Below are 18,797 nucleotides of genomic sequence, written 5' to 3'. Positions count from 1 at the left end.
CTGCAGAACAAATGGCTGTCTCTTAAGTCAGTGTAATTACAAAACAAACAAACAAAAAAGCAAGACAGAGGGCAGGCTGTTCTAGATTAAAAGAAACCTAAGAGACACAATAACTACATGCAATGGCTTGTCCTTGTTTCTGGTTCAATAAACCAGATATAAAAGATATTTTGGGGACAATTAAATCTGAATATGAACTAGGGCATGAGATGATATTAAACAACTGCTTTTTTATTAGGTATGATAATAGTATTGTGCTGATGTAGAAAAATGTCTCTATTTTTAGATATACATATTAATATATTTTGGGGTAAAATTTTTGATATCTATATTTATTTTAAAATAATATAGAAAAATTAAAATATGGAAAGTGTTCAGTGCTTGATTGATGTGTATATGGGTGTTCATTTTATTATTCTATCCTATATATTTCAACATTTTCATGTTAAAAAGTCAAAGAAATATGGTGATGTGTGTAAAGCACTTGACATACAGTGAACACTCAATAAGCAATAACACTGTTGTCATGTAATCGGAAAATAGGATGGTTCATACCCTCTCCCATCCCCCAAACATCAAGGTAGAACTTGAAATTCGTACTTGGTTACTTCAGTGAGCAAGTTGCTCTTGTTGGCAAGATAGTACTCTACTGCATCATGAATTCTCAAGGCCTCTGCTTTGGAGCATTCCCACTTAAAATGTCCTTCTGCATTTTAAATTGTTTTTAGACATTCTAAATGTATTTATTATTTAATTACTTTGCCTTTTTTTTTCTCTTCCTATGTTTCTCGCTAATTGCTTAATTTTATGGTTACTGATTTTTCTTAACACCATTTTACAAAAATTTTCTGAAGCACTGATGTTTCCTCAAACACTGAAAATCTTTTTTTACGCCCATTAAGCATTTTATTTAGCTTCCCCATGTGGATTGCTGTGTACTGACCCCTGTTGGCTAAGTTAGTAGATAGCAAGGGTTTTTGTTCTTCCAAATTTAATCAAAGCTTGGTTAGTAGTTAACATTCACTGAGCACTTATCAAATGCCAGGCTCCAATCTAAACTCATATATATTAACTCATTTAATCCTGAAAATAGCCCTATTGAGACAGTACTAATATTATTTTCATTTTACAGTTGAAGAAACTGAGGTCAGTAGGTTAACTCACTTGCCCCAGGTTGTAGCTAGCAAGACAGGCACACAATTCAACAGCCAAGCCCTCTGATTCTAGAGTCATTACTGGGTACTGACTCCCAGATTTCTCAAACTGTAAAACCTGGTGGTCTCAGAGCTGGTGTCAGATGGGATGGGAAGAGGAGGCAGGGTGACTGAGAAGAAAGCAGACCCCACCTAACAAGAGAACGGAGCTAGAGAAACCCAAGCCCTGAGCTTTGAGGTGCCTGGCTCCAGCTGTTACCAGACCCAGATGAATTTCTCATGTTGTTTTTCATGAGATAGTCTCATAAGCTTTATATTCCAAACCACACTGATAATGAAATGAAAGATTCTATTAAATGCACATAGGTTATGTGAAATGTGGCATATTTAATCCCACAACAATATTTTAGATTGTGTCTTGACTTCTAGCTCCTAAAGTATTTTGTTCTGCTTGTATTATTTTATTTTATTTTTAAAAGATTTTATTTATTTATTTGACAGAGACAGCAAGAGAGGGAACACAAACAGGGGGAGTGGGAGAGGGAGAAGCAGGCTTCCCGCTGAGCAGGGAGCCCAACTCGGGGCGCGATCCCAGGACCCTGGGATCATGACCTGAGCAGAAGGCAGACACTTAACGACTGAGCCACCCAGGTGCTGCCTGTATTATTTTAAATAAATATATATTAGTGACCTAAAGTATAGAGAAATCATTAATTATATGTGGTCCCAGGTCACACAGGCAGTATGAAATAAATATGAACTTCCAACAACTGCAAGGATGAGGAATAAGCAGTTATGGAGAAGGAATTGTGTTTGCTGCCTCAAGCCCAAAATTAGTTACCTTTGACTCATCTCTTTCTTTCAAACCCTGTGTCCAATCAGGAAGATCTGCTGCCATCAGCCGTCCTCTGCATTCTCACACTCACTACCTTCTCCCTGGTGGCATCAGCCCACACCTGAATTATTCAACAGCTTCCTAGCTGTTTTCTCCGACTCTGCTTTTCTCTGGAGGTGGGGTAAGGGTGGGGGATCACATGAGGACAGCACAGAAGAGGTTTGGGGAATAGTAAGTAGTTCAATTTCAGTGGAGTAATAGGTTCATATTAGGGAATGGGAGACAAGTCTGTAAGGAGACTAGCATGATTTATGGGAGGGTCTTGAACTTCGCACTAAAAAGCTCAGACTATGTGGTGGTCAAAGGGGAGACATTTTTGACCTTTGAACAGAAAGGGGCCCTCTTGGACCTTTAGAAACATTCTTGTGGCTGTGTGTAGGATGGCCTGGGAAGAAGAAGGATGGGGAGATAGTTGAGTGCTGGACACTAGCTCCTTGCAATAGGCAAAGTCCTAAAAGTCAGAGCTAAGGCAGTAGTTACAGAATGGAATTGAAGGGATGGAAAGTGGGGGGAGGGGCAGAGGGGAAGAGAGAGAGAGAGAGAGAAGCTTTTTTTTTTAAGATTTTATTGACACACAGAGAGAGAGATCACAAGTAGGCAGACAGAAAAGCAGAGGGAGAAGGAGAAGCAGGCTCCCTGATGCAGGGCTCAATCCTAGGACCCTGGAATCATGATCTGAGCCGAAGGCAGACGCTTAACTGACTGAGCCACCCAGGCGCCCTGAGAGAGAGAGAGAGAGAGGATCATAAGCAGGCTGCTCAGTGTGAATCCCCATGCAGGGCTCGATCTCATGACCCTGAAATCATGAAATCATGACCAAAACCAAGAGTCGGACGCTTAACTGACTGAGCCACCCAGGCACCCGAAACATATTTTTTTCTTTTTTTAAAAAGATTTTATTTATTTATTTGAGAGAGCGAGTGAGCACATGTGTGAGTGAGGGGAAGGGGCAGATGGAGAGGGAGAAGCAGACTCCCCGCTGAGCAGGGAGCCTGAAATGGCCCAATCCCAGGACCCTGGGATCCCAAGATCATGACCCGAGGTGAAGGCAGACACTTAACCGACTGAGCCACGCAGGTGCCCCCAAAGACATATTCTTTTAATTTGCTTTTATTGTATCACTCCTTTGTACAGATACCTTGTGAGGCTGGCTGTCTATTACTTTATCAAGTTCAAGCTCTTGTGAAAGCTTTTTCTTATCTGATTCCATTCTATTTGGCCAGTCTGATTTCCCGCTGATGGTAAGCCCTTTGGAGGCAGGGACTACACCTCATCTTTCTGTACACCTACAGCATAGATGAATAATAAATATTTGCTGATCAATCAAATCAGAGTCAGAATCTCCCCTGCCCTTCACAGAGATGCCCAAACCTTTTTTTCTTTATGATTTTTTTTTTCCAGCTTTCCTTGACTTACTGAGAGGCATTTGTCCTTTAGCTCTGATTTAAGATTTAAAAATTCATACTAATGCTTTAACATACAGGATTCTGCATACATTTTATTAGCCATAGTGGTATTTATATCTCCTCCCAGCTCATGGCCACATGACTGGGAAGCATGCCAGAAGATATTAAATCAGAAGTGTTCTGGGGGAAAAAAAAAGTAAAATTCTGGTAGGCAGTAATTTGTCAGGATGTTTGACAGATAATCCGTATTCTTGTTTTGAGATTAACCCTAGGAAGTGGTTCCAATACAGTTTTTTAGTGCTTAGTGCTTAGTAAAAAAAGAGTGCTTATCTTTATATCTATATGTATTTTTATCTATAACCATACACTTTGGAAAGGCATGCACCAAACTGCTAACAGTGCTTACTTACGGGAAGGGAAACGGAATTGGAGGGGTGGGGAATAGGGGAGCAGTTTGGACAAAAAGCTTTCATTTTCTTCATTCTGTATTCTTTGGTATTTTTTCCATGTTTGAGCATGCATTCCTGTATTACTTTTATTATTTAAAAATACATATGTTATTAAATTCATATCCTATGGAATTTAAAGTCAATATCTGGAGATCTAATGTCAGGAGGGTAAAAAGAGGGTGATGACTAAATAACTGTCCAAAATAAAAGCAGACCCAGCAAACACATTCCCAAGTGACTCACCTCTCAACACATCAGATAATTAGGCCAGAGCAGGTCAACCTTGCTCTGTGGAAGGGTACAACCCCATTCTGAGAGGCCTGCAGCGGCAGAATCTCCATGTGTCTATCCGGTTAGTCCCTCTTTGCCCTGTGAGATGCCAGTGGATACAAGACCCAGACTATTTTCCCAGTCTGGTTTAGGGGAAGACCACACATATATTCTAGGACAATGACCTGCTAGATCCTACTGCCAACCTTAAGTCCCTTCCAGGAAGTTCTGGAGATAATAGCAATTCAGCCATCTCCATGTCATTTACCATAGCTACATTAGATCAAGATGTACCAATCCCAAGATCTACTACCATGAATGTTAAAGTCTGACAAACTGTATCATAATTAATATACTCATCTCTTCTGTTTATATGCCCATATTATTTGTAACACCTTAAGTTTAACTGAAATTAAAACGTAAAGGAAGACTATTGCTGCGTATTTCTACTGCCAATAATAGCTGTAATATAAGCAATAACACTTTAGAATGTAGATTTACTTAAGTGAGAATCCCAATGTTTCCCTTGGTGATAGACCTCATTCTTTTCTTCCTGGAAATTTAAACTCAGTAAATTCTTAATATCATGTATAATAATTAGATGAGAGCCAAGGTTTTCTCCACGTCCCCATAGGAAGAATGGCTTTGGAATGAGGCCTAGTTTAAGCATTTGGAAACATTTATGGAAAGTGAGAACTATGCTTGAATTCCCTGCTTAATTAATATGCTTGGATTTCATGTTTTCAGTCTATTCAACAATATTTAATCAACAATTAACACTTCTCAGAGACATACACTCAAATGAAGCATTTTACTTGACTATTAAAACAATTCTGGATGTTTGGAAATCTTTCCAGAATAGCTGACCTAGTGCTGGTGTCAACCTTTTTTCTTCTTCATTATTTTCTGCTTTCACATGAATACAACACATCCCAATAATAGAGCTCCCAAAAGGCATCTCTACTTATTGTCTTTGTTAAATGCTTATTGGATGAGAAGACAACAGAAACTCTAGATAGCTGAGTAACAGAAACTCAGATGGCTCACTGAAAATGACTGTTGTTCATGGGAGAAATAGGTGTGTTTTGTGTGGAGAAGAAACTTGCTTCAGCAAGTTATCCTCTAAGCTTCCTGAGGGTAGTGCATTTTATATGCATCTTTTTTAGATGCATTAAAAACTGTCTCAAGCTAGCTGAATCATATGAATTTTATTAGAATCCATATGCTTTAGAATTTTATTTCCATGATCCAACAATTCCACTCTTAGGTATGTAACTAAACAAATTGAAAACAGGGACCCAACAGATACTTGCGCACAGATATTCATAGCAGCTCTACTCAAGACAGCCCAAAGGTGGAAATAACCCAAAGTCCATCAGCTGATGAATAGATAAATAAAAGGTGGTATATCCATACAATGGAATATTATTCAGCCATAAAAAGGAATGAAGTACTGATACATGCTACACCATGGATGAATCTAAAAAAAACCATTATGGTAACCGAGAGAAGCCAGACATAAAAGGTCACAAATTATATGACTCCATTTATATGAAATATCCAGAATTGGTAAACCCATAGAAACAGAAAGTTGATTGGTGGTTACCAAGAGCTGGAGGGGCAGAGGGGTAACTACTTAATGGGTATAGGGTTTTATTTTGGGGTGATGAAAATGGAACTGGAAAGAGTTGGTGGTTGCACAACATTATGAATGTACTACATGACACCAGGTTGTTCACTTTGAGATGGTTAATATTAGATTATGTGAATTTCATCTTAATAAAAAAAAAAAGGAAAAATCAAAAACCCCATTTACTTTCCAGGGTTTCTCATCAGTGCTGTGAGAAGTGACAGTAGAATGTTGGTGGATCAAGGAGTAGGGGTGGGGGACAAAAAAAAAAAAGTAATGTTGGTGGATAACTTGGACATCAAGTTCCTCTGATATGAGGTGAGGGTGAGGAGTTTAACAGATTTGACATGTCTCCCGGACAGGTCACTCCTGTTCCCATATGCACTCACTGAAGGAATGTGATGCCCTTACTATTTTCAAGGGATGATGGCAGAACCTTTGTCTGCAGTAGGTGCTTGGTGGATATTGTGGGAAGGGAAAATCAATCATTACTAATATGCTGCTCCTTCCCTGGAGTCTCCTTATAGTGTCCGGTGCTCCATTAACAATAGGGAGGTGTTCAAGAATAACAATTATACTTGAACAGCAATAGTTCCCAAAGTATGATGCTTGGGACACTGGCCCCACTAGATGGTCCTCCATCCAAAAACAGCTCTGTAGTCAAATGAGCTGGAAAACAGTATATTCTGTATTTCTTCTTAGAGATTCACTATGTCTATTACCACATGAAGGAATCTGAGAATACCTGTAGTGAAGAAACCTGGTGACATGTTTGTCCATACCTCTTTAGTCACAGAACCCCTTGGATGTGGAAAGCATATTACTCAGAGTGTGGAAAATGCTGCTTTGTGTTGATAGGCTGACCTTGATTTGTTTAGGATGACTATTAAGTTTTTGAAGAATCATATTAAATAAAACCCTAAATTATCCAGAAAATTGAAGACAAGCAATAATGGTGTGTGAGCTAGAAAGGGAAGATTCTAAATCTTCGTACTGTTCTGGTTTGCTACTGCCTGGTTTGGTGGGTGATAGATAACCTCTTATCACAGATTGACTCATGGAGATAGTGTATGCCTTTGCTGGCTAAATACCTGATAACCAGAAACTGAAGATAACTGATAATTTGAAGCTGCAGAGTCATGTATAAAAATACCCATCAACCGCCAACTTCTATTAAATGCAATAATGGTTGTAAGCTGGTGAAAATAAGAATTTGATTGCAAGGCTGAAAGCAAAAGTGATAGTTTCCAAAATTCTCAAACTGGAAAAGCATTCGGCTCCTTGGCTCTTTCTACTTCCCACCCTTCTTATTTTGTCCTTTCTTAGTTCCTTTAAGATGGTCAAAGAAGTTTATAGGCTTAATAAAACAGGTTAGACAACTTCATGGAAATGTACCTAATTACCATTGATAATAATGGCAGGTCTTGTTAGGCCAGTAGCTTCTTGAAACAAAATGCTTGAGCTTACCCATTAAAACATTTTAGTAAATGTCAGTACTGATTCATGTTTCCTGTTGCAAATAAGAGTTCTTTCTAAATTCCCATTTGGAGAAAAGCATTGGCTTAGCAAATTCTACTCCCTGGTGTAATATGATTTTCCAAGCTGCCATGCAATTAAGAATTTCTTCAACATATAAAATCACTAATGAATTGATAATGACAAATCAGATTTACTGCATCTGGCTCCTTCAAGTCCTTCTGCCAATCTGGTTTAGTGTGTACAATATCTGATGTTCTCCAAAGGGAGCAAATGACAGTAAACACCGATGTGGCGCGGAACAGGGGTGCTTCCTGGGTTTTCAGTCAGGTGTCAGAGAGGAAGGTTTGGAAGTAACAGGGAGACCATTTTTAAGAAGAATATCTTCCATCTGGCTTAGAAATGAGAATATTTATCAGGAAGAAACTTAAAATACATCCTTTTTTCCCTTGAATTAATTTCATTCACTCTGTCAAAATTAATCTCTTTTATAGAATTGTTTTGAATCTTACTTTCCCAAGCTATCACTGCCTAGGGAACAAAAGCAAAAATAAAGTCAAAACACTAAAACCCACAAGATATTGGTTAATATTTACATTAGCAAAGTAGGACTGGACTGTAGTGAAATAAACCTGCTAAAAATAAGCCCTGTGTATAGTTTCAGTCTGCCTGCAAAGACTTTTCCTACCTTCCTGGAAAACTCTTATTTGTTCTTTAAGATCAAACTAATGTTGTTTCCTATATCAAGCCATCCTTAACTTCTAGCTAGATTCAGTCTTCAATGTTTATAACACTTGACTGATTCCTTTACTCTTGCACTAAAACCATTTTATTTTAATCATTTGTTGACATGCTTTCTTCCCCTACTAGACTAGATGCCCACAGAGGGTGAGAATCATTACTCATTCAGCACATATTTATAGAGTGCTTGTATGGGCCAGCAGGCCATTTTCCTCCTCCTCAAAACTGCAACATTCATCTTTTTATTCCCAACACTTAGTACATGACTGTCCCATTATTGAGTAGGCACGCAGCAATGAGTTGCTAAATAACTGAGTAACTGAGTGAGTGAAAGGATGAATGAATGAATGAATGAATGGACTCGATTGTATAAGGTAGAAAAGGCACCAGTTTTGCAGGAAGTTTTAGCTTCCCAATTTGCAAACAGAATCAGTGCAGAGAGAAGTTAAGCTCCCAAGGAGAGCAGGACCTATCATTCCGCAAGGAGACCAATGACTCAATTCCTAGGGGACCTTAGAGGTTTAAAGATACCAGGGCTATAAAGTGGTATAACTTTAGAAGGGCGCAGTCCTAGCCTGGTGTCTTCTATGTGCTGGATTTGTTCTGAGATAAGATTGAAGGCTGGCTAAATCAGGAGAATTCCCAGGGCTCCCCTGCTAATAACTAGGGTTGAGAGAAAGAGAGAGGTGGGTGGGGGCACTGGATTGAGGAGGAAAGAATAATGCAAATGAGACATTTAAAAGACTGTGGGTTTCCCCCATACTGCAATATTCTTGTTGCAGAAAACATAACGCTTGTTGATTTTTCTCTTACAATACTTCCTCTGATACTCTCTCTCTCTCTTCATAAATAATGTGCTAGGCCTTACATAGCTGCTGCAAATCATTTTTGACAGCAGGGAGTATTTTTCCAAGATGAGCCTGAGCCATTCTGAGCCTTGAATTTGCTTGTCAGCAGTTTGCCCACACCGTAGTCTCTGGGGCTGGCCCAGACAGGCTACAATGCCTCTAAATTTCACACTTGAGATGGAGGGTTATTACGTGGAGTCTGATCTAGTTCCAGTAGCAAGTGTAATTTCTGTGGTTGGGTGTGGCATAAAGAAAGACAAGCCCAAAAGAAAATCATCAATCTTATGTGCATTCCTCGTTGATTTCCTTTCCTGTTTTCTGCATGGCTTTCAACCTCCCACCAGTCTTGTCAAGCGACTATGTGCTCAGCAAGTAGCATCCCTCATATTTTAATTTACAGAGAAAAGAGAGACTGTCAGGCATCTACTTTCTTTCCTTTTCCATACCATGCATGTCTTCACCTGTCATTCTTCAATTTCCTTCTGACTCAGAGAAAGTAGTGGTAACAAATTGCTGTGTAACAATCCTAAAGTTTAGAGCTTAAAAGAACAAACATTCATTATCTCACAGTTTCCATGAGTCAGGAATTTAGAAGCAGCTTAGCTGGGATGGTCTGGCTTAGGTCTTTCATATAGTCAAAATATCAGCTGGGGCTGCATTCATCTGAAAGCTTGACCGGAGCCAGAGGACCAACTTCCCAGGTGAAAATTTCATGTGGCTGTTAGCAGGAAACCTCACTCCCCGGCCACATGAGCCTTTCCACAGGGTTGCTTGCTTGCATGTTTTCATGAAATATCACCTGGCTTCCCCTAGACTGAATGATCTAAGAGAATGAGCATGGGAAACATGGCAATGCCTTTTATAACTTCCTTTCCAAAGTTGCACATTGTCACTTCGACCTCATTCTCTTAGAGTCACTAAGTACCACCTACACTCAAGAGGAGGGGAATTAGCCTCTATATTTTGAAGACAGGGGTATCAAAGAATTTGTGGCCATCTTTTAGAACCACGACAGAGGGATCCCTCTTCCTTTTCAGGGTAATTCATCCACCTATAAGCTTGATTCTATCATTTCCCATCTGGACTTGACTCAGTTATGCTCTCTCTTAATCTCTTAATAATAGATCCCATTTATGGAGCATTTGATATATCCTGTCTACTGTGCTAAGGACTGTATGTGGATAATCTCACTTAGTACATTCAACCACATGAGGTAGGGGAATGATTACTCCACTTTTACAAATGAGAAGACCCCAGCTCAGAATGCTTAAGTGAGATGCCCAATGTCAGAGAGCTAGTAAGTAGAGAAGTCACTACTTAAATCCAGCCCAGACTGACTCCATAGCTGTGCTTCCTTCCACTAATTTATTCTACACTGCCTTGCATGGATCTTTAATTTCTACCTCTCCATCAGCTTCTTCTCCTTCACTTTCAAACAGCCTCTATTCCTCCTCATACAAACATTACCTTCCTTTAAACTCTACCTCATCTCCAGTTTCATCACATCTTCCCATCACAAATTTCTCAAAATAGCAGTCAGCATGCTGTCCCTACTTCCACACCTCCCTTTTGCTCAGCTCACAGCCATCAGTTCTACACTTATCAATTTCACAAAAGGGATTTCTCTAAGTAAGGCAAGCAATGCCTTCCTAATTTCCAAATCCAGTGCTTTCTTTTCAGCTCACATTCTGCTGTGTTTAATAAATTCTAACACACATAATTTTCACATTTCTGAGGGCAGGATGTCTTAAAATCAATGGTACTTTGTATTTGTGTTTGGAAAATTCAATTTCTTCACCCTTCTTTGTATTTCATACCATGCCCATTCCCCTCTCCCGGAAACTCTCTGTTCCTGTGCCACTGACATCCCTGTGAACAGGCTTCCCTCCTCCCCCTCTGATAGCTCTACGCAGTCTTCTTCATTGACTCCTCTTCCTCAGACAAACCCTTAGATGACAGTATAGATAATTTGGTGGTGATTCACTCTTTTTCCTCCTGCACTGTGGGTAATCTACTTTAACATGTCTCCCATACCACTTTTATGTTAATAACTCCTAATTTCTTCTCCAGCCTCATCTTCCCTTTTAATTAATTACTTATTTCCTGTACGTCTTACAAGTACCACAAACTCTGCATGTGCTGATCCTTAACCCCCTTCCAGACTATCTGTCCTGCTTTTATTGCCTATCTTGGATGTTGACATCATCCTGTCAAAGAATATCTCACAGACATGTAGTTTAAAGCACAGCTGACATTTATCATACGGGGAGATCTAGTCATATATAGATTGTCACCAAAGAGGCAAAACAGGAACCCTTAATCGGTGGAACAATGAGAAAGCTTTTTGTTTTGTTTTGAACTTAAGCATGCTAATTGGCTGAAACTACCGAGGGGATAATTTGCACCCAAGCAGACTGCATTATTACCAGGATAGACAATTTTAGTTACTTGTGATCCCCCCCTGCCCCGAAATCCTGTGATTTCAGCTGTGGAATAGGTAGGGAGTATATTCATTTTTGGTATTGGCTGCTGATGTCCTTCCTTTGGTATCTATACCATAGTTAAGCTATGACTGTCCCATTTCTCTCATTATAATTACTCACTCCCTTCTTGTGGTCAAACTCAGACCCAGGACCATGGCTAACCATGAAGACTTTAGTGTCTTCCTGATGCAGTATCACCCACTGGATGTTGCATTGACATAATAGCTCAGAGTAGTATTTAAGTAACTGGATATCAGACAATGGAGGAGCTCACAATGTATGAGAACAATCACAAATAAAATTAAAAAACATTTGAAACCCAGTTTGTATCCAAGTTTCCCAGCTGGCTTAGACCAAACCGGGCAAATAAGTCTCTTGTCTTATATTATTATTATTATTATTATCCCTCATATTCCTTGCATTCCTTTGAGGCTTATGTAGATTTCAGTAACAGCAGCTAGTGGTTAGAGGCCAACAGTTCAGTTAAGATATATTGATATGTTAGGGGGTCTTATTAGAGGAGTCTAAAGCCATTGGCAAATCCATCCATTATTAACATTGGCAGCCATTGCAATTGTTTGAGATAGGTTAATTAGGGAGTTCAAAGAGTTTATGGCAAAGAAGATAGCTGAGGGAAAAGCAAATAGGATTATGGCAGTCATTTTATAATCTCATCCTTTCACCCACACAAAGGAAAGCATATAAGTAATAAAGGAGGAAACAAATAACAAAATATAAGTCCTAACCACAGATCTTAATCTGGAAACCTTAGGTAGAACCTGTCTACACCTTATATCATCATTTTGATTCATAAATCTTGGAGTAGCTATCTATTTCCAGAGCTGCCTGCTTCTAAAAGCTTTTTACTAAGCCTAAGAGTTATGTTATCTCCAGTGGGATTGGATGTCCAGGCTGTAGAATCTGTACAGTGGGAATCATTAATCCTTAGAGTTTAAGAGTAATTGGCAGTTCAAAGTCCATGATATGACCTCTCCAAGGCTGATGTCTTGGCGTCTTGGCGTCCTTCTCAATATACCCAGTTTCCTGGTTTTATATCATGTAGAAATGCATTTGATGTTGTCATTTTCAAAGTGCAGCTTGCACCTTGTGATTGAGTACATGGTATTAGTTTTGACAATAGCTGACAAGTTTGGATTGTTTAACAAGGCAAAGTCTGTTGGAGGAGTCAATCTGAGCCTCAATCTTATTCTTTTTTTCTTTTTGAATAAACTATGCCTGATGTGGGGCTTGAACTCATAACCCTGTGATCAAGAGTCACATGCTCTACCGACAGAGCCAGGCGCCCCCCGTTATGGGTCTTCTTATATGAATTTTCTATGGTGAGAGTTTGAGCTTTTTGTAGTGTACATCGCATTATGATTATTCGTCAATAATCATCATATCTGATTATTTTTTTTAATAAAGATTTTATTTATTTGACAGAGAGATAGAGAGCACAAGTAGGCAGAGCGGCAGGCAGAGGGAGAGGGAGAAGCAGGCTCTCCACTGAGCAGGGAGCCCCATGAGGGGCTCGATTCCAGGACCCTGGGATCATGACCTGAACCGAAGGCAGACGCTTAACCGACTGAGCCACCCAGTCGCCCCGTATCTGATTATTTCTTGATCTTTAAGGTCAAGAAAGGTTAAGCTCTTCTAGAAATTTCAACAGTTTTGATTTTAAAATATCATTTGTTAGTTTTACCTTTCTAGAACTTTGGGGATAAAAGGGACAATAAAGTTTCTGTTTTATTTGAAGATTCTACATAGATCCTTAAGTATAGAAATTGTAAGCTCCTCCTTTCAGGTAGAAAAAAACAAAATCCCGTTTGTTTTTTTAAAATCAATTAAAGTATTATCCTTTTAGCAGAATAAAGCATTTGTCCCAATAAGAAAAAGTGTAAGAAAAGTCTATTACTGAAACATATTTAAAATTTTATCACTTGGGCAATAGAATGAATCCACTTGTAGGATGCCTGGGAGGCTTAGTTGGCTAAGTGTCTGCCTTTGGCTCAGGTCATGATCCCAGGGTTCTAGGATAGAGCCCCACGTCGGGCTCCCTGTGGAAGCCTGCTTCTCCCTCTCCCTCTGCAGCCCCCCACTGCTTATTCTCTCTCTCTCTCAAATAAATAAATAAAATCTTAAAAAAGAAAAAAAGAATGAATCTACTTGTAAATGTTTAAGTGAATCTTTAGGCAGGATTCTGAACTTTGCCCTTTCTTTACAGTTTTTCCTGGATTTTGATACTTATAGACAAAGGAAGTTTCAGTTACCTATTGGGCCTCAGGTAAAATTTCCCCAACCGTATTTTTGCATTTTAGATGGAATCCATCCTTGGCCTCACAGACGCTTCCCTGTAACTGATGTAATAAAGGTTTGCAGGTGTACTTGGGAGCCACCAGGTGGCCATCACGGGAAGTCCCAAACCCAAAGCTCTGCATGAGAGTTTTGATATAGTTATGATCTTTTTTCCTTCTGTAGAGGCAGATCATTGTATTCAAATAAATCCTTCTGGATTGATGAAATCATATTAAGTAGTGCTCCCTATAATAACAATCGTGGGAAAATCAGTAAGGGCTGTAGTTTTGCACAGTAGATGGCTAGGACATTTACTTTAGCTTCAAAAGTATTATTAGTATGTATTTGTAGTAGTATTTAAGCAGTACTTTTAATAGTATCTTAAAAATAATATTTTTTCAGGTGTTGTCTTGTCTCTAGTTAGTTATTAATTCATTTTCCATCTTTGATTCAAGGAAGTTAGAAGACCCATTTGCTTTCAAAACATGCCGAGATCTTGAACGATCCAAAGGCATATCTACTATCAGGGTATTTTGAATTCTTAAATCTTTAAAGGGATGGCATGTTCTTGTTAAGAGGCAGAGAGTTCTGAAGTTACAATTTATGCAGCACAGAACGTACTTTGATCATTTTAAAAATCAGAACCATGAAAAAATAATACATCAGCATTGGCCAAGGTAATATCAGTCAAGAGGGGGAATGCTAAGAGTCTGAAGAGCTAAAGTAAATGCCCTATGGGATTCACTTTTATTAAGAGGGGGAGTTATTAGATGGGTTTCCTTAGATTGGATTACTGAGGTTGGAGTGGTACTTGACAATTACATGAGAAGTGGACAATGGAAAAATGTCACAGGCAAAATGCAGATAACTAAAAAAAAAAATGCAGGTAACTGTTGTGCATTGTTTTGAAGCAATTAGGTTTGAAGGACAAATTTGATGAGGGATCTTGGTATTATGATTTAAGCTGAGGCTATAGAATAATACAATCACCGTTGCTATCAAATATTGTCAAAGAGGTGATATTATGAATTTTATGTGGAAGTGGAGTAATTCATTCTAAGTAGGTTTTAACATTGTTTAAAATTCTTAAAAACAAATCTTTAAAAAAGATCTAATTATAACTCAGTGTAGTTGGGCATATGCATTTCTTAACGTTTTTATATTGTCAAATAATTAGTAACGTAAACTTATCGGAAGAACAAGACTAGTACATGATTTAGGAAGTTCAGATTAGTAAGACTTTCCACAAATAAATAAATCCAGGTCTTGCAAAAGCTAAAATATTAGCTACCATTATTTTTTTTCCTTGTTGAAAACAGAGAAAACATATTACTGTTTTTAAATCAAAATAGTCAAGTCAGTAGACCTATGGCATATGGAATTAAATATTTTTCTTTTCTTGAATTCTCCTATATTTATATTACAAATTATTAGTTTCTGGTTCTGTGCTCATGGATTGGAAGAACCAATCTTGTTAAAATGTCCATACTACCCAAAGCAATCTACAGATTTAATGTAATCCCCATTAAAATACCAACAGCATTTTTCAGAGAACTAGAACAAATAATCCTAAAATTTGTATGGAACCACAAAAGATCCCAGATTTCAAGTTATACCACATAGCTGTAGTAATCAAAACAGTATGGTACTGTCAAAAGAATAGACACACAGATCAATGGAACAGGATAGAGTCCAGACATAAACCCATGTTTATATGGTTGATTAATTTACGACACAGGAGGCAAGAATATACAATGGGGAAAAGGCAGTCTCTTGAACAAATGATGGTGGGAAAACTGAACAGCTACATGCAAAAAAATGAAACTGGACCACTTTCTTACACCATACACAAAAATAAACTCAAAATGGATGAAAGACCTAAATCTCAGACCTAAACCATAAAACTCCTACAAGAAAATATAGGCAGTAATTTCTCTGATATTGGCTGTAGAAACATTTTTCTTTTTTTTTTCTTTTGTATTTTATTTTATTTTTTAAAGATTTTATTTATTTATTTGAGAGAGAGAATGAGATAGAGAGAGCATGAGAGGGGGGAGGGTCAGAGGGAGAAGCAGACTCCCTGCCGAGCAGGGAGCCCGATGCGGGACTCGATCCCGGGACTCCAGGATCATGACCTGAGCCAAAGGCAGTCGCTTAACCAACAGAGCCACACAGGCGCCCTTTTTTTTTTTTTTTTTTTAAGATTTTATTTATTTATTTGAAAGAGAGAGAGACAGCGAGAGAGGGAACACAAGCAGGGGGCATGGGAGAGGGAGAAGCAGGCTTCCCGCCGAGCAGGGAGCCCGATGTGGGGCTCGATCCCAGAACTCTGGGATCACAACCGGAGACGAAGGCAGATGCTCAATGACTGAGCCACCTAGGCGCCCGAAACATTTTTTTAGATATGTCTCCTCAGGCAAGGGAAACAAAAGCAAAATTAAACTATTAGGACTACACCACAATAACAAGCTTTTGCACAGTGAAGGAAACCATCATCAAAATGAAAAGACAACCTACTGAATGGGAGAAGATATTTGCAAACGATGTATCTATCCAATAAGGGGTTAATATCCAAAATATATAAAGAACTTATAAACTCAACACCAAAAAAATAAATAATCTGATTAAAAAATGGGGAGAGGTTCTATACAGACATACAAAGAAGACATACAAATGGGCAACAGACACATGAAAAGATGATCATCATCACTTATCCTCAAGTACATACAAATCAAAACCACAATGAGAGGGGCGCCTGGGTGGCTCAGTAGGTTAAGTGACTGACCCTTGGTCAGCTTAGGTCATGATCTCGAGGTTGTGGGATCCAGCCCTGTGTCAGGCTCCGCACTGAGCATGGAGTCTGCTTTAGATTCTTCTCCCTCTCTCTGCCCTCCTCCTGTTTGTGCTCTCTCTCTCTAAGTAAAAGAAATAAATCAATCTTAAAAAAAAAAAACTATAATGAGATATCACCTCCCACCTGTCAAAATGGCTAGACTCAAAAAGACAGGAGAAAACAAGCATTGGTGAGGATGTGGAGAAAAAGGAACCCTACTGCACGATTGGTAGGAAGGCAAATTGGTGTAGCCACTGTGGAAAACAGTATGGTGGCTCAGTCGGTTGAGTGTCTGCCTTCAGCTTGGGTCATGATCCCGGAGTCCTGGGATAGAGTCCCACATTGGGCTCCCTGCTGGGTGGAGGGTTTCTGCTTCTCCCTCTCACTCTCCATCTGTGCTCTCTCTCGTTCTCTCTCTCAAAGGAAGAAATAAAATCTTAAAAAAAAAAAAGAAAAACAGTATGGAGTTTCCTTAAAAAATAAGAAATAGAATTACCATATGATCCAGTAATTGCACTACTGGGTATTTACCCAGAGAAAATGAAAATACTTATTCAAAAAGATATATGCACTGCTATGTTTACTGCAGCATTTACAACAGCCAAGATATGGAAGCAATCCAAGTGTCCATCAATAGATGAATAGATAAAGATGTGGTGTATATACACCATGGAATATTACTCAGCCATAAAAAAGCATGAAATTTTGCCATTTGCAACAATACGGATGGACCCAAAGAGTATTATGCTAAGTGAAATAGGTCAGACAGAGAAAGACAAATACCATACTATTTCACTCACATGTGGAATTTATGAAACAAAACAAACAAACAAAAAACCAGACATTTAAATACAGAGAACAAACTGATGGTTGCCAGAGGGGAAGTGGATGGGGGGATGGGTGAAATAGGTGATGGGGATTAAGAGGACACTTATCATAATGAATAATGCATAATGTATAGAATTGCTGAATCATTGTATTGTACACCTGAAGCTAATATAACATGGTATGTCAATTACACTTCAATAAAAAAATATAATTAGGGAGCGTCTGGGTGGCTCAGCTGTTAAGTGTCTGCCTTTGGCTCAGGTCGTGATCCCAGGGTCCTGGAATCGAGCCCCGCATCGGGCTCCCTGCTCAGCAGGAAGCCTGCTTCTCCCTCTGCCACTCCCCCTGCTTGTGTTCCCTCTCTCATAGAATCTCTGTCAAATAAATAAATAAATAAAATCTTTAAAAAAAAAAAGATACTTAGTTCCTATAAGTCAATCAAAATAGAGGCACCTTTAATTTTAAGGTGTTTTATAATGCAATCTATAAATTCTCTCTGGAGGTAGGCAAAGATACACCAATCCATTTGTTTAGAAATTATTTATACCCTGTATTCATTAGAGTTCTTCAGAGAAACAAACCATTGGGAGGTATACATATAGAGAGAGACTTATTATAGGAATTGACTTACACTGTTAGGGAGGCTGTCAAGTCCAAATCTTCGGTGTGGGCCAGAAGGCTTGAGACCCAGGAGAGTGGATGATGCAGATGAAGTCCAAAGAAAGTCTGCTGGTGAATTCCTTCTTGCTCAGGGAGGCTGGTCTTTTTGTTCTGTTCAGTTCTTCAACTGAATGGGTGAGGCCTACCCACATTTCGGAGGGTAATCCAGATTTAAATGTTAATTTCATCCCCAAACACCCTGTAAATTGACACAAAATTAACCATCACATACCCATACATTGAAAATATCTTATCAAACTGTCAGGAAAGCTAGATAACTGTTAGAAGAATTTTTGAGATATGAGTTCCCTCATACCTTGACATTGCTCATTTGCATTTATTTCTATTGAACTTCCCTATTCCTTTTAGTGGAGAATGGAAGAAAGAGCCTTGTACTCAGAACCTCTACAATTTCTTGGGATGTCATGAAGCTCTGAAAAGTCAGAAGCAATCATTCCTACTTCCATCTGCATTCCAAAAACACACGTTCAGTATATTTACAGTTGCTATCAGAGTTTTTTTTTTAAGATTTTATTCATTTATTTGACAGAGAGAGAGCGCGAGAGAGCACAAGCAGGCAGAGCAAGAGGGAGAAGCAGGCTCCCTGCTTAGCAGGGAGCAGGCTCCATCCCAGGACCTTGAGATTATGACCTGAGCCGAAGGCAGACGCTTAACCAGCTGAGCCACCCAGGCGCCCCTCAATTAGAGTTCTTTATTTTCCAAGTCATGAAAAAAGTTTCAATTGTTTCTTTTTTCTTTGTATACATTTCCCTCCCCTTTGATAGAAAATATGCCTGTTTGAATTAGATATAAACTATGGTGTTCACAA

The 18,797-nt window shown here is 38.9% G+C and overlaps 1 long non-coding RNA gene across 1 annotated transcript in view; it reads right to left on the bottom strand.

Moving 5' to 3' along the window:
- Positions 1-1,810: 1,810 nt before the first annotated feature.
- Positions 1,811-18,797, bottom strand: part of LOC123835431 (uncharacterized) — a 50,992-nt gene continuing 34,005 nt past the window's right edge. The window contains exons 4-5 of the long non-coding RNA XR_008505243.2: positions 17,940-18,167; positions 1,811-2,769 (exon numbers count right to left, since the gene is read on the bottom strand). This is a non-coding gene — a long non-coding RNA (uncharacterized LOC123835431). The remainder of the gene's footprint in view (positions 2,770-17,939; positions 18,168-18,797) is intronic.

This window comes from Mirounga angustirostris, unplaced genomic scaffold (assembly GCF_029215605.1).
Source record: "Mirounga angustirostris isolate CCGP_5_RB_7025 unplaced genomic scaffold, mMirAng1.0.hap1 SCAF_12, whole genome shotgun sequence".
Classification (NCBI taxonomy): domain Eukaryota; kingdom Metazoa; phylum Chordata; class Mammalia; order Carnivora; family Phocidae; genus Mirounga; species Mirounga angustirostris.
Note: the sequence above shows the minus strand (reverse complement) of the source record. Positions and strands in the feature narration are given on the sequence as shown.